The following is a 15519-nucleotide window of genomic DNA, read 5'->3' as shown; positions in this document are numbered from 1 at the left end:
TTCTTTCTAGCTCCGATGTGCAGAACCCACGGTGGGTGGAAGACTCTGGGTTGGAGACACAGTGATTGCTCAAAGGACATCTGTCCCTTAGCTACCAGGGATTGTGGGCCCCTGTACCTTAGCAACCCACAATTGTCGGGGTCAAATTTGTTGCACAGCAGCAGTATTAAGCTTGGGAATGCCTGTTAATTAGGTGAATTCCTAGAATTGTGGTTGCAGCTGTAAAATCATTGGCACTCGGCTATGGGGTACCTAGCAGGTGAGAGGAAGGCCCAAACTGAGGACGCAACAGAGAGTGTGGTAACACCCTGATCTGGGAAGCCAGGTAAGTGGAGAGAGGCCTACACTGAGGACACAAAAGCAGAGCGGACAACACTCAGACCTGGGACCTCAGGAAAGTGGATTAGGGTCCTAGATGATGGACAGTAAAGCAGAGACACCTAGATTGGGACACTTGGCAAGCGGGAAAAAGGCCCAGACAGGGGACGGAACAATAAAGTGGCAACACCTAGACCTGAGACATCAGGCAAGTGGGGGAAAGGCCCAGGTAGGGAGAACAAACAGTACAAGTGGTAACACCTAGATTTGGGGCACCTGGCCAGAGGGAGAGAAGCTCAGATTGAGGACACAACCACAATGCGAGGTATAGCTAACAAGCACAGCTGGCCTAGATACCTGAAATGGCTAACAGACACAGCTGGCCTATGTGCCAAATATGCCTAACTACAGTGTGACTATCCCAAATCTGTTAACATCCTGATTTGGGACACCTGGACAAGATGGGTGCATAGAAGCACATCAGGTAACCCTAGACTTGGGATTGCTGGTTCTGGAATGGGTCGCAACAGTAGATGTTTTGGGACACGTGGATAGATGGATAAGGGTCACGAATGGGTGCACAACAGCAAATGCAGTAACCTCCAGACTTGGGTTACCTTGACCTAAATGGGATCAGAACAACAAGCAGAGCAACAATCAGATTCAACACACCTAGACAGGGGGCAGATGGGCCTAAGGAGGGCACCACGGTTGATGCAGCAACACCTGGATACGGGCGTGACTGTGAATGCGGCAAAACTTCACCCTGGGGCACCTGGATGGGGGTCCAAAGAGGGGGCCCGATAATCTATGCAAAAACACCTAGACCTGGGACACCTGAACAGAGGGTACAACAGTAAATGTAGCAACATTTAGACCTGGGACACCTGGATAGAGGGTACAACTGTAAGTGCAGGATCTTCTATACATGGGACACCTAGATAGAGGGAAAAGGGCCTAAAGAGGGGGCACAACAGTCGATGCTCTGACACTTTGATTTTGGACACCTGGATAGAGAGTACAATAGTAAATGTAGCAGCCTTTAGACCTGGGACACCTGGATAGAGGGTACAACAGCACATGCAGTGACTTTTATCCGCGGGACACCTGGAAATAGTGAGAATGGCCTAAATTGGGGGCACAACAGTCAATGCATTGATGCTTCAATTTCAGACATCTGGATAAAGGTACAACAGTATATGTAGCAACGTTTTACACCTGGAACACCTAGAAAGAGGGAGAAGAGCCTAAAGAGGGCACACAACACTTGATGCAATAACACCTAGACTTTGGACACCTGGATAGGAGAAGGAGGGCCTAAAGAGATGACACAACAATCAATGCATTGACCCCTAGTCCTCAGAAACCTGGATAGAGGGTACAACAGTAGATGCAGCAACGTTTAGCCCATAGGACACCTGGATCAAGGGAGAAGGCCTAATGAGGGGGGGGTAAAATAGTAGATACAGTAACATTTTTAAAATTATGTGTTACCAAAATCATTTAAATGTGACATATGGCTGACTAATACAATATACCTGGATGGTAGAAATGGCTGACTTCCATAGTCTACCTAGGTGCAAGATATGGATGACTAACACAATCTGTCTAGATGAGAGATATGGCTGATCAACACAATCTACCTTGATGCGAGATACGGCTTACTAAAACAATCTGTCTAGATGAGAGACATGGCTGACTAACACCATCTTCCTAGATCCAAGATACGGTTTAGTGATGGCATAGGAGTTGGAAGTGGCTAACATGCAAATGTGCAAATGACTACAGGCTTTTACATAGTAGAATGATAAGATAATGAGATGGGTTGGACAGTCTAATGGGGAGCAGAAATGGCTGGTCCCCCTGCCTAGACCTCTCCTACCTTCTCAGTTGATGCTGGCTGACGGCTACAGGCACCACGGGCCAACACGGTCTGGAGTTGCTTATTCTTCAGGGGCTGTCCCTTGCCTCTGGGTCCTTAGCACCAGGGGCTGCAACAGACAGTGGGGAAGCCCTGAGTGCATCAATTAATCCAGGCCAAGTCCCAATCAGATTTGGAGGGAGGGCTGGGAGGCGACCGGGAAAGGCAGCAGGGAAGTAGAAATCAAGGGAAGGTGGAAGGAGGCGTGGGGTGTGCATGATTGGCCAAATTCACGTTTTATAAGGCACATTTAAACAGAGTCGGGATATGGGGCACACAGCAGCTACTTTCCACGGTCACAGGAGTGTGTGCTCGACAGAGCTGCAGGTCTGCACCTGCGATTAGTGGATCTTGAAGTTGGTGATTTATGACACTAAGGGCAGCTTTTCATATGGCCCTCAGATCTGCCAACTGACTACTTCTGGTGCCCATTTAATAAACTGCTGAGGGTTCTGAGATGAATTTCTCCCAATCATTATCCCTTCTCATCATTTTCATTAATATGGTAGGAACATCCATCCACATAAACTATGGGCACTCCCTGACTAGAGTTTTAAACATATGCCTTATGAGGAAAGGCTAAATTTGCTTCCATATTATTAATCATTCAAAATTACTCTTCAACTCAGAAGTTGTCTTGGACACAGTCATGTAGATCGGCTAATCCTTGTGGCATAGGACTCTTTCTATTTTACCATATCTGACTTCTTCTGGAAAACCCTGAAGGGAATCAATCCAGCAAATAGTTCCTGAGTTATAGATGTTCTTAGTTTTTATTTGGTCACTCTGCAAATGTTGTAGAGGCTGGTGGGAGGTCTCAATTATGATAGTTTCCCCATTGATAGTTTTCAATAACTATACAGCTGCCAGGAGTGATTTCTTGCATTCATTCAATACAATCTCACCGTGCAATAACGTTTTCCTTGAGCACAGGATTACTTCATTAATCTGTTCATGTAACTGAAATAAGACAAGTGGCAGAAAATTCAATTTCCTGAGAAATGCTTCATTGGTGATGGAGCATGGGAAATACTTATTTTCAGTGGTTTCACAGCCTCTGTTGGAGAGTACATCCAGTCCCATTTGACCCCTGCCTTCAAGATATGGACCTAGGTCTGAGTGATCGCTGTGTAATCCCCTATAAATGTACAACTTTAATTATTCAATCCTAAAATACTTTGCAATTCATGTAGATGTGTACGGTTCTTTCATTTCAGTAGATCCTCAACTGTCATTTTTGGGGATTAAGACCCCCGGCTGTGATTTCACAGCCTAGAAAATGCACTTTTGTGTTGTATCATTGTGCTTTTTGAAGAGAGATGTTTTACCCTGCATTTCTTAGTTAGGTCAGAACGGGGCACATTTGCACAAGGTGTTCTTCAACAATTTTATTTTTATTAAGTAGATTATCTATATAGGACAAATTCCCTTTCTGCAATTTCAGTTATCACTTTATAAAGAATATATTGAACTGGCTTCCACTATTAATATACCCAAATAGAGTTACGATCCATGCATATTGCTTCCCCAAACGTAAATAAAACTTTACATAAGTTTTCCAGAGCACCGAGGTGGTACAATATCCATTAGTGAAGTTGAGGGCAGTATTTACTTTAGATGGCTGGATCTGCGTTAACCCCTGATCGATATAAGGGAGAGGCCATTGTGACATGTGTATCCTCTTATTCAATAACATTAGATCTGCTCAGAGTGTACATTGTCCACTGGGTTTCAATATTCATAGCACTAGGTTATTTAAGGTACTGTAAATTGGTGAAATAATCTCACAGGATTTAAAGTTTTTGACTATCTGTGTGAGTGATTCCATGCACGCAAAGGTAAACTGGATTGTCTAACAAATCCTGACACCATTTCATGGTCCATAGTTACGATAGTACGATGAAGCGACGTGTGTCCACAGTCATAGGAATCAACAGATGCATTTTTCTGAAATTCCCAAATTGTGTGGAAAGGATCCTTGCTTATTCTGTGCACCTGGGAAATTGATTCCCTAGTTTGGAAAGATTTGTTAGTGTTGCTGTAGTTACTTGTCACTCTGAATACTATCTCATCTTCAAGCATGACACAAGTAACATCTCCCAACCCATAGGGCCCTTGCGATTACACATTAAATGTCCCCATTGTCAAACATAAATAGTTCCTGGTATGCTACCATCAGTATTGGGATAACCATCCTCGGGTATTGGACCAATGATGTGATTGGTTAAATTCATGGAAATGTGTTGGTGCCTGAACAGCCATTCCAATGGTGGTATGTGTTAAACGTATGCTTTGTGGATCATTATTATTAACCAATATTGAAACACCATCATCGTTGAAGTCTACTAATGGAGTTGAGTCTAAAGACAGACCTTGTTGCTGAAGAATATTATTCAATTTGCTGAAAAATATTATTTAAATTAGAAACAGCCTCTTCATTAAACAAGGTTTGTCCTTTTTTATCTTTATTTGGCAAAATATATTGTCAAATATTAACTGGAAAAGTGACTTCTTCTTTGATTTGAACATCCGCAGCATAAGGAAGCAATGAGCTGACCTGGATTCTTATTCATTATCATTGAATCTTATTCGGCATCCCCCATTTCTGAACTAGGCTTTGCTATCAAAAAGCTCCACATTAATTGTGACTCTATGTAATATGCCATTACCAATATAAGACATCAGAAATAACAATTCTCATGACCAAACAATTATGATGTATCTATTTGTTTCCAAACGTAATCTCCACCATACACCTGCTGGTAATCATGTGCTATTAATCCACTGCTCAAGTGCAGTTTCCCATTCATCCATCATATTCAATGTGTAAATGTTCCGATACTTTTGTAATGGCCTAAGCAAGCTTTCACTAATGAAGCTTTTTCTTGAGATTAACAAACATTGGAGAGAACTGATGCATTGTACAAGGATCTTTGGGAGTCCCTTCACTATCATCTTGCTCGTTCTCAGGTAGGATAGTGATGTTTTGACCTAAGTGTTCTTAAAATGAATCTCCATTTGATCAGGATGTTTTTCAATCAAGTGACAGGTTTGATTAAAACTGCCATAGTTGACCCTTCTTTTTAATTAGATTGGCCAAAGGATTTGAGTCTAGAGGACCGGGTTCATGCAATCTATTAAATATGAAAGCCTCTGAAGCATGTATTTTCCCAGTAAAAATTGTGTACACTTTGGAGCCACGGCTATCATCAGATGTGTGTATCTACGTTGACCTATTTAGATTTCCGCTTCAATTACTCCATCCATTGGTATTTCCTATCCATCAAAATGATGTACTTCCCAAAGGACAGTGCAATGTTTCTCCCCTCTTTTTTGGTTCAGGGTTTCACATACTTCTCAAGATATCAAGGTAGCCTTACACAGTGGGCCTCATTACGACCCCGGCGCTAAACCATGATGCTATTAGCACCATGGTCCATGCCGGGTCCGCCATGGTGAATGGCGGAATTACCGCCCCATTCCAAGGTTGGCGGGGCAGTAATTCCCCATTCACCATGGGCCCTTCCCCATTCCCATTTTTTGCCCATAGGGCTCAATGGGAATGGGGAAGGCGGTAAGTACGGTGCCGCAAATTGCGGCGCCGTACTTAGCACCAAGGTCCCTTTGTGGGTTGAATTTTAATGCCTCCAAAAAGCAGGTGTTAAAATTGACAACCCGCAAAGGGACTTCGTAATCAGGCGTTAAGGGGTTAACGGCGCCGCCACCTTTTGCAGCGCCGTTAACCCCTTAACGCCAGGGTCGTAATGAGGCCCAGTGTCTCTATGAGATCCAGTAAGTCTCAGTGTCCTTGATCTTGAATAAGTGTGAAAAAACATCTTATTTTATTTATTTCAGTTTATAACAAACTTTTTAAAAACAATTCGACATCAGTTCATCTAATTAAACTACCACAGTTGTTACTTAGTTAGCAGCTTTATGTCTCCAAGTTCATTTTTTGTTTCCAATACTTATGATACATATACATTACTTATTCATATCACTCTCATGTGAATCCACGAGCATCAAATTCATTTCATATAAAAAGTTCACCAGAGCATACGCTACTTGGATTTGCAAACATCGTCCGCATTTCTTCTCCACTAAGCGTTGAATTTTGCACTACCACATTACCTAAATGTATTGATCTTATTGATTTTAAACCTGGACAATACAAGGTTAGGTGCTTCAGTGTCTCAAGATGTGATTTACAAAAACAACATGTCAAGTTCACATCTTTGTTTCTAAATCTCCTTTTTAGGCTCACTTTCGTGTCAAACAAGTTCAGGCGCAACTTTAACATGATTTTTTGATGTTTGTTGCTTGGAGATTTCACTATATATGGAGGCAAAATGTTCCTTCCTTTTTCTTCTTTTGCTGCGTCTTCCATCAGTTTGTAGCGGTTTCTATCCGGTATTGTTGCACACCAGTCCAAATCCCATAGTTTTTTTTCACCAGATTAGGATTTGTTTTCAGAGTTTCGCAGTCTGTTAATAAATCTTTTAGATGGTTGACACATGCCTTAGCCCACTTCGCAGGAGTTGAGTCGGGATTCCCATTAGCTAGATCGGCAAGAATATGAAACTGTGGTGGACGATTATAAATGATGGTCTTTCTATATATAGAGAGCATATTCCAGAGAACTCTTGCATTTAGCGATATCAAACCTAGTTCGTACCGCACGCATGCGGCAGGTAGCCCTTTTCGTAGTTAATATGCGGCTCCAATAAATATTTTCTAAACTCTGCCATAGCGTATAAGGTGCACCCAGCGCACATTCTGCTCCATAGATTAAGGTTGGAACCGTTTTCTGGTTGTGGTGGGCAATTATGGGTTGTAAGGAAAATTTGTGGTATTTTCTGTTTAGGATAGCACCTTGGCACGCCAGTTGTTTGCATTTTTGCTTTGTGTTTTCCGCCCAGGGGTTGTTATTCAGGTTACTATTTAGCCACATGCCAAGGTACTTAACCTTGTTTACACGTTTCAACGGTTCTGTTTTCAGCCTTCATATTGGATCTGTGGTTTTTCGGCATCTTTTTGCTTTTGTAAAACCTTGCAACACCAGAATTTCCGATTTTGCTGGATTTATTTTTAGCTGGTTTTCAGAGACATATTTTTCTAGGGCTACTAGTTTTCTTCTGAGCCCAATCGGCATCATGTCCAGTAGGACTATGTCGTCTGCATAAAGTATCCAATCTAGCGTTTCCCCATAGATTTTTGGAGGGAGTGAACTAACAGTGTTTAGTGTTTCTCCGATGTCAAGTAAGAATAAACAGAATAGGGTAGCCACTAATGGGCATCCTTGGGGATACTGCAAAGTTGGTGTCCTTGATCAGTGTGTTGAAGGTTTTTTTCTTTGTTTGGTTCTAGGCAGGTGAACTTTGCTGTAGTCTTTGTTTTTCCCAGTGTCCCTGGTCCGACAGTCATGGTTGTATTTGCCTGGGCTAGGATGATGGTTTCCTGGATTGTATCTATTTTTCCACTCAGGTGGTTGGTGATGTTGTCACAAAGTGGTTGAGGGATGATGAAATTCTTGCATGAAGAAGGTTTCTTGTGTCTCAGTGATGAACATGAAGAGTTATTTCTGTTTGCTGATTATATTCTTGTGGTGTAATAGTATTTTTTTTTATTTGGTTATTGTTTATTTATATTCTTTTGAGTTGTCTTTGGAATTTTATTTTGTTTTGTCGATTGTATTGTTCTCTCCATTTTGTTGTCCATTTTGCATTTAATTTTTTTGAGTTCTTTCAATTATTCTGTGAACCATTTTGTTGCCTTTTTTTGGTGTCACTATGAATGTTTTTGCTGGTGCCAGTTTGTCAAAGGCCTGTTTTGCTTGGGTGGGTTGTGTCTAGAAGGTTTGTTAGAGCCTCTAGGATTAAATTCTTCAAGTCTCTTTTCTTGCTGTCATGGAGTACGTCCTTTCCGGCCGGTAGGCAGGTTTAGGAAGATGATTTAGAATGTTATCAAGTAGTGGTTGACCATACCATTGTTGTAGGTGACACAGATATGCACAGACCTTCCCTGTGAAAATTGCATCTAGGGTATGTCCGGCGTTGAGGGTGGATCCATTTACTATTTGCTTCCAATTAAATGTCTCAAGGAGTGCATAGAGTGAGTTTGCTGTGGATTTGTTTTCTTTTTCAAACCAGATGTTGAAGTCTCCCAGTATGGCTAGGTTGTCATGGTAGGTTGATAAAATGGTGGCCAATTTCGTTGGAAAGTTGGAGTTGTAAGAAGTTGGTCTGTAGATCAGGAAAAATACTATGCTGGTTTGGTCGTTGAGTTCTATCTTAATGAGGAGGGATTCACAATCTTCTACGTTGGTTGTGATGAGTTAAGATGCTCGAATGTATTCTTTGTGTATGATTGCTATTGTTTCTCCTCTTAGGTTTTCTCTGTTGGCATGTATTAATTTAAAGTTGGCTGATATGCCTTCATTTGCGATAGAATTGTAGTTGTCAGATAAGCTGGTTTCTGTAAGAAAGAGCATGTCTGTGCGTCATTCGCTTAGATGGTTATGGATTTCTATCAAGTTTTTTGCCACTGATCTAACATTGAGAAGGCTGCAGTGTAGCTTGCTTGGTTTTACATTTGAGTTGTAGTTTATATTCTCGGTTTGATTCGATGTGTTGTCGTTTGGGATTCTGTTGCTGGTGGTGATTTCCTGTTTGAACCTGTTGGGCAATGTGGTTCTTTGGTGATCGGTCTCTTCATCGAGTAGACTGATAGGTTTATGGCTGGCTTGGTTGATATTGGTTCGTTCTGGCTGGTGAATTTTGTTTGGTACCCGTTCTTTGTTCCCCTCTTTGGTGATATAGGGTGTGTGGAGAGTAATGTATTCCAGTTTGTCCCTGATTTTGATTAGGGTATTTTCCACGGTATAGATCAGATTGTAATGGTTTATTAATTGTTGTGTTGTGTTTGGCGTACCGGGGGGGTCTGTATTAGTAACACTTATTGCCAGTCGGTTCATTGTTGATGGTCAATCTTTGCTTACCAAGCAGTCATATGTGGAGAGGTAATGAGCGATATAGTCTGTTTTTGATCTGTTCTTTACATGTCTCCTCGGGCTATATGGGCGGTTTTTTGTCCGGCTTTTCAGAGTGGTCAGATCTTGCTGGCTGACACCTACCCGAGAGGTTTGGGTTTTATTATTAGTCATGTTGTCTGTTCTGGCTTCTTTGTCTTTGTTGTGGTGAGGCATGGTGATTGGTTTGTGGTTTGTATTCCTTTGAGTCGGCAACCTCTTTGGATTGGTATGTTTCCTGGTCCTTGGAGTTTAATCTTTGCTATTTGTAGTTAGTTGTTGCTTGTAGTTGATGATGTTGTGGATTGTTGAACCTGCGGTTGTAGATCTTCGCGGTTTGGTCATTTACTGATCTTTCCTTTCTAGCTCCTAAGTGGTGTTTTTTGTTTATCTTGGGGGTCCTTTGGTTGCGGTTGTTGAACCAGGGGTAGTAAACCCTCACAGATTGTTCATTTAGTGGTGTTTTCTTTCTAGCTCCGATGTGCAGAACCCACGGTGGGTGGAAGACTCTGGGTTGGAGACACAGTGATTGCTCAAAGGACATCTGTCCCTTAGCTACCAGGGATTGTGGGCCCCTGTACCTTAGCAACCCACAATTGTCGGGGTCAAATTTGTTGCACAGCAGCAGTATTAAGCTTGGGAATGCCTGTTAATTAGGTGAATTCCTAGAATTGTGGTTGCAGCTGTAAAATCATTGGCACTCGGCTATGGGGTACCTAGCAGGTGAGAGGAAGGCCCAAACTGAGGACGCAACAGAGAGTGTGGTAACACCCTGATCTGGGAAGCCAGGTAAGTGGAGAGAGGCCTACACTGAGGACACAAAAGCAGAGCGGACAACACTCAGACCTGGGACCTCAGGAAAGTGGATTAGGGTCCTAGATGATGGACAGTAAAGCAGAGACACCTAGATTGGGACACTTGGCAAGCGGGAAAAAGGCCCAGACAGGGGACGGAACAATAAAGTGGCAACACCTAGACCTGAGACATCAGGCAAGTGGGGGAAAGGCCCAGGTAGGGAGAACAAACAGTACAAGTGGTAACACCTAGATTTGGGGCACCTGGCCAGAGGGAGAGAAGCTCAGATTGAGGACACAACCACAATGCGAGGTATAGCTAACAAGCACAGCTGGCCTAGATACCTGAAATGGCTAACAGACACAGCTGGCCTATGTGCCAAATATGCCTAACTACAGTGTGACTATCCCAAATCTGTTAACATCCTGATTTGGGACACCTGGACAAGATGGGTGCATAGAAGCACATCAGGTAACCCTAGACTTGGGATTGCTGGTTCTGGAATGGGTCGCAACAGTAGATGTTTTGGGACACGTGGATAGATGGATAAGGGTCACGAATGGGTGCACAACAGCAAATGCAGTAACCTCCAGACTTGGGTTACCTTGACCTAAATGGGATCAGAACAACAAGCAGAGCAACAATCAGATTCAACACACCTAGACAGGGGGCAGATGGGCCTAAGGAGGGCACCACGGTTGATGCAGCAACACCTGGATACGGGCGTGACTGTGAATGCGGCAAACCTTCACCCTGGGGCACCTGGATGGGGGTCCAAAGAGGGGGCCCGATAATCTATGCAAAAACACCTAGACCTGGGACACCTGAACAGAGGGTACAACAGTAAATGTAGCAACATTTAGACCTGGGACACCTGGATAGAGGATACAACTGTAAGTGCAGGATCTTCTATACATGGGACACCTAGATAGAGGGAAAAGGGCCTAAAGAGGGGGCACAACAGTCGATGCTCTGACACTTTGATTTTGGACACCTGGATAGAGAGTACAATAGTAAATGTAGCAGCCTTTAGACCTGGGACACCTGGATAGAGGGTACAACAGCACATGCAGTGACTTTTATCCGCGGGACACCTGGAAATAGTGAGAATGGCCTAAATTGGGGGCACAACAGTCAATCCATTGATGCTTCAATTTCAGACATCTGGATAAAGGTACAACAGTATATGTAGCAACGTTTTACACCTGGAACACCTAGAAAGAGGGAGAAGAGCCTTAAGAGGGCACACAACACTTGATGCAATAACACCTAGACTTTGGACACCTGGATAGGAGAAGGAGGGCCTAAAGAGAGGACACAACAATCAATGCATTGACCCCTAGTCCTCAGAAACCTGGATAGAGGGTACAACAGTAGATGCAGCAACGTTTAGCCCATAGGACACCTGGATCAAGGGAGAAGGCCTAATGAGGGGGGGTAAAATAGTAGATACAGTAACATTTTTAAAATTATGTGTTACCAAAATCATTTAAATGTGACATATGGCTGACTAACACAATATACCTGGATGGTAGAAATGGCTGACTTCCATAGTCTACCTAGGTGCAAGATATGGATGACTAACACAATCTGTCTAGATGAGAGATATGGCTGATCAACACAATCTACCTTGATGCGAGATACGGCTTACTAAAACAATCTGTCTAGATGAGAGACATGGCTGACTAACACCATCTTCCTAGATCCAAGATACGGTTTAGTGATGGCATAGGAGTTGGAAGTGGCTAACATGCAAATGTGCAAATGACTACAGGCTTTTACATAGTAGAATGATAAGATAATGAGATGGGTTGGACAGTCTAATGGGGAGCAGAAATGGCTGGTCCCCCTGCCTAGACCTCTCCTACCTTCTCAGTTGATGCTGGCTGACGGCTACAGGCACCACGGGCCAACACGGTCTGGAGTTGCTTATTCTTCAGGGGCTGTCCCTTGCCTCTGGGTCCTTAGCACCAGGGGCTGCAACAGACAGTGGGGAAGCCCTGAGTGCATCAATTAATCCAGGCCAAGTCCCAATCAGATTTGGAGGGAGGGCTGGGAGGCGACCGGGAAAGGCAGCAGGGAAGTAGAAATCAAGGGAAGGTGGAAGGAGGCGTGGGGTGTGCATGATTGGCCAAATTCAGGTTTTATAAGGCAAATTTAAACAGAGTCGGGATATGGGGCACACAGCAGCTACTTTCCACGGTCACAGGAGTGTGTGCTCGACAGAGCTGCAGGTCTGCACCTGCGATTAGTGGATCTTGAAGTTGGTGATGTATGACACTAAGGGCAGCTTTTCATATGGCCCTCAGATCTGCCAACTGACTACTTCTGGTGCCCATTTAATAAACTGCTGAGGGTTCTGAGATGAATTTCTCCCAATCATTATCCCTTCTCATCATTTTCATTAATATGGTAGGAACATCCATCCACATAAACTATGGGCACTCCCTGACTAGAGTTTTAAACATATGCCTTATGAGGAAAGGCTAAATTTGCTTCCATATTATTAATCATTCAAAATTACTCTTCAACTCAGAAGTTGTCTTGGACACAGTCATGTAGATCGGCTAATCCTTGTGGCATAGGACTCTTTCTATTTTACCATATCTGACTTCTTCTGGAAAACCCTGAAGGGAATCAATCCAGCAAATAGTTCCTGAGTTATAGATGTTCTTAGTTTTTATTTGGTCACGCTGCAAATGTTGTAGAGGCTGGTGGGAGGTCTCAATTATGATAGTTTCCCCATTGATAGTTTTCAATAACTATACAGCTGCCAGGAGTGATTTCTTGCATTCATTCAATTTAATCTCACCGTGCAATAACGTTTTCCTTGAGCACAGGATTACTTCATTAATCTGTTCATGTAACTGAAATAAGACAAGAGGCAGAAAATTCAATTTCCTGAGAAATGCTTCATTGGTGATGGAGCATGGGAAATACTTATTTTCAGTGGTTTCACAGCCTCTGTTGGAGAGTACATCCAGTCCCATTTGACCCCTGCCTTCAAGATATGGACCTAGGTCTGAGTGATCGCTGTGTAATCCCCTATAAATGTACAACTTTAATTATTCAATCCTAAAATACTTTGCAATTCATGTAGATGTGTACGGTTCTTTCATTTCAGTAGATCCTCAACTGTCATTTTTGGGGATTAAGACCCCCGGCTGTGATTTCACAGCCTAGAAAATGCACTTTTGTGTTGTATCATTGTGCTTTTTGAAGAGAGATGTTTTACCCTGCATTTCTTAGTTAGGTCAGAACGGGGCACATTTGCACAAGGTGTTCTTCAACAATTTTATTTTTATTAAGTAGATTATCTATATAGGACAAATTCCCTTTCTGCAATTTCAGTTATCACTTTATAAAGAATATATTGAACTGGCTTCCACTATTAATATACCCAAATAGAGTTACGATCCATGCATATTGCTTCCCCAAACGTAAATAAAACTTTACATAAGTTTTCCAGAGCACCGAGGTGGTACAATATCCATTAGTGAAGTTGAGGGCAGTATTTACTTTAGATGGCTGGATCTGCGTTAACCCCTGATCGATATAAGGGAGAGGCCATTGTGACATGTGTATCCTCTTATTCAATAACATTAGATCTGCTCAGAGTGTACATTGTCCACTGGGTTTCAATATTCATAGCACTAGGTTATTTAAGGTACTGTAAATTGGTGAAATAATCTCACAGGGTTTAAAGTTTTTGACTATCTGTGTGAGTGATTCCATGCACGCAAAGGTAAACTGGATTGTCTAACAAATCCTGACACCATTTCATGGTCCATAGTTACGATAGTACGATGAAGCGACGTGTGTCCACAGTCATAGGAATCAACAGATGCATTTTTCTGAAATTCCCAAATTGTGTGGAAAGGATCCTTGCTTATTCTGTGCACCTGGGAAATTGATTCCCTAGTTTGGAAAGATTTGTTAGTGTTGCTGTAGTTACTTGTCACTCTGAATACTATCTCATCTTCAAGCATGACACAAGTAACATCTCCCAACCCATAGGGCCCTTGCGATTACACATTAAATGTCCCCATTGTCAAACATAAATAGTTCCTGGTCTGCTACCATCAGTATTGGGATAACCATCCTCGGGTATTGGACCAATGATGTGATTGGTTAAATTCATGGAAATGTGTTGGTGCCTGAACAGCCATTCCAATGGTGGTATGTGTTAAACGTATGCTTTGTGGATCATTATTATTAACCAATATTGAAACACCATCATCGTTGAAGTCTACTAATGGAGTTGAGTCTAAAGACAGACCTTGTTGCTGAAGAATATTATTCAATTTGCTGAAAAATATTATTTAAATTAGAAACAGCCTCTTCATTAAACAAGGTTTGTCCTTTTTTATCTTTATTTGGCAAAATATATTGTCAAATATTAACTGGAAAAGTGACTTCTTCTTTGATTTGAACATCCGCAGCATAAGGAAGCAATGAGCTGACCAGGATTCTTATTCATTATCATTGAATCTTATTCGGCATCCCCCATTTCTGAACTAGGCTTTGCTATCAAAAAGCTCCACATTAATTGTGACTCTATGTAATATGCCGTTACCAATATAAGACATCAGAAATAACAATTCTCATGACCAAACAATTATGATGTATCTATTTGTTTCCAAACGTAATCTCCACCATACACCTGCTGGTAATCATGTGCTATTAATCCACTGCTCAAGTGCAGTTTCCCATTCATCCATCATATTCAATGTGTAAATGTTCCGATACTTTTGTAATGGCCTAAGCAAGCTTTCACTAATGAAGCTTTTTCTTGAGATTAACAAACATTGGAGAGAACTGATGCATTGTACAAGGATCTTTGGGAGTCCCTTCACTATCATCTTGCTCGTTCTCAGGTAGGATAGTGATGTTTTGACCTAAGTGTTCTTAAAATGAATCTCCATTTGATCAGGATGTTTTTCAATCAAGTGACAGGTTTGATTAAAACTGCCATAGTTGACCCTTCTTTTTAATTAGATTGGCCAAAGGATTTGAGTCTAGAGGACCGGGTTCATGCAATCTATTAAATATGAAAGCCTCTGAAGCATGTATTTCCCCAGTAAAAATTGTGTACACTTTGGAGCCACGGCTATCATCAGATGTGTGTATCTACGTTGACCTATTTAGATTTCCGCTTCAATTACCCCATCCATTGGTATTTCCTATCAATCAAAATGATGTACTTCCCAAAGGACAGTGCAATGTTTCTCCCCTCTTTTTTGGTTCAGGGTTTCACATACTTCTCAAGATATCAAGGTAGCCTTACACAGTGGGCCTCATTACGACCCCGGCGCTAAACCATGATGCTATTAGCACCATGGTCCATGCCGGGTCCGCCATGGTGAATGGCGGAATTACCGCCCCATCCCAAGGTTGGCGGGGCAGTAATTCCCCATTCACCATGGGCCCTTCCCCATTCCCATTTTTTGCCCATAGG

This window comes from Ambystoma mexicanum, chromosome 11 (genome assembly GCF_040938575.1).
Source record: "Ambystoma mexicanum isolate Mex_15411 chromosome 11, UKY_AmexF1_1, whole genome shotgun sequence".
NCBI classification, from domain to species: Eukaryota; Metazoa; Chordata; class Amphibia; order Caudata; family Ambystomatidae; genus Ambystoma; species Ambystoma mexicanum.
The sequence above is the reverse complement of the archived record's forward strand: the minus strand, read 5'-3'. Positions refer to the sequence as shown.